This window comes from Austrofundulus limnaeus, unplaced genomic scaffold, assembly GCF_001266775.1.
Source record: "Austrofundulus limnaeus strain Quisiro unplaced genomic scaffold, Austrofundulus_limnaeus-1.0 Scaffold118, whole genome shotgun sequence".
NCBI lineage: Eukaryota > Metazoa > Chordata > Actinopteri > Cyprinodontiformes > Rivulidae > Austrofundulus > Austrofundulus limnaeus.
The window spans coordinates 729,568-730,917 of record NW_013952520.1 but is presented as its reverse complement, the minus strand read 5'-3'; positions in this window follow the sequence as shown (position 1 = coordinate 730,917).

Here is a 1,350-nt window from a genome sequence, read left to right as displayed (position 1 = left end):
GTTTAACCGGCATCAGCATCAAGCTGCGCTGTGTATATTCATCAGGCAATAAACAACAACAGCAACAAACTTCATTCTTATGTTCTTTGTAACACTAAGGTTCTTCTTCTACATAATAAAAAAAGTTGTTAAACAACTGAGTGGCGCACGACTGCTACTAGTGGTGAGAAAGTGTATTGCACCTTATTCAAAATCAATGCGGTCCCGCGGCCCTCTGTGGCCCAAAGTTAAAAATTGTTCTTCTTTTGAGGCCCTCAAGGTGGCGTTCGCGGCCCACAATTGGGCCACGGCCCATGGGTTAAGAATCTCTGGTGTAAAGAATGCCAACACTGGACGATGGAGTGCAGGAAACACGTTCTTTGGAGTAATGAATCATGCCTCTCTGTTTGCCTTTCAGATGGGCTGCGTTTTGGAAGAACACTACCTGTGTGAAAGTGGTATAATAAATGTGAACTTTGGTTGAAGAGATATAATAGTATGGACTTTTTTAGGGTTCTGGTTACTCCTCTGTTCTCCATTGATGAACAGTATAAATGCTTTATGATTCTGAGACATTGTGGACATGTGTTTTGCTTCCAACACTGTGTCAATACTTTACTGAAAACTGTATTTTATTCTGTGGTAAATGGCCTGAACTTATATAGTACTTTATCAAGTCTAAGGACTAAAATGTGCTTCCCACTACAGACATTTCATGCACAGATGGCGGTAAGGTACATTGTAGCCCAGGTACAGTGCACCAACACCACCAGGCCCTCTACCACCAGCAGGCAAGGCTGGTGAAGTGTCTTGCCCAAGGACAAAACKGCTGAGATGGATGGAGCAAGATTTCTAACCAGCAACCCACCGGTTACAGAACAAACTCCTACCTCCYGTCGCTACATTGACTGTTTCCTGGAGCACAAAACAAGAAATATATAGACATGGTTTGATCAGTCTAGTGTGGAAGAACATAAATGTCTCAAATGGGGCCCTGACCTCAACCCCATTAAGCACTTTTGGGATGAACTGGAGTGAAGATGAGGAATCAGAGCCTAACCTCAAAAATGCTACAGAGAAGGAATGAGCACAAATTCCCACAGAAACACTCTGAAGTCCAGTGGAAAGTCTTCCAAGAGGAATAAAAGCTGTTAGCTGCAAAAGGGGAACCAACTGTTGATGTGATTATCAGGTGCCCAAARGCTTTTGTTTACATGGTGTATTTTTAAAGCTTTTTGCAATATGGGTCGTATTTTTATTTTAATAAATAAGCTACTTAAGGCATCAAACTCACTGGTTTAAAAATGCATATGTCTAGTTTGTTAAATTGAATAGAATTTTGTTTGGGTTTGGACAATACGTATTTTCATG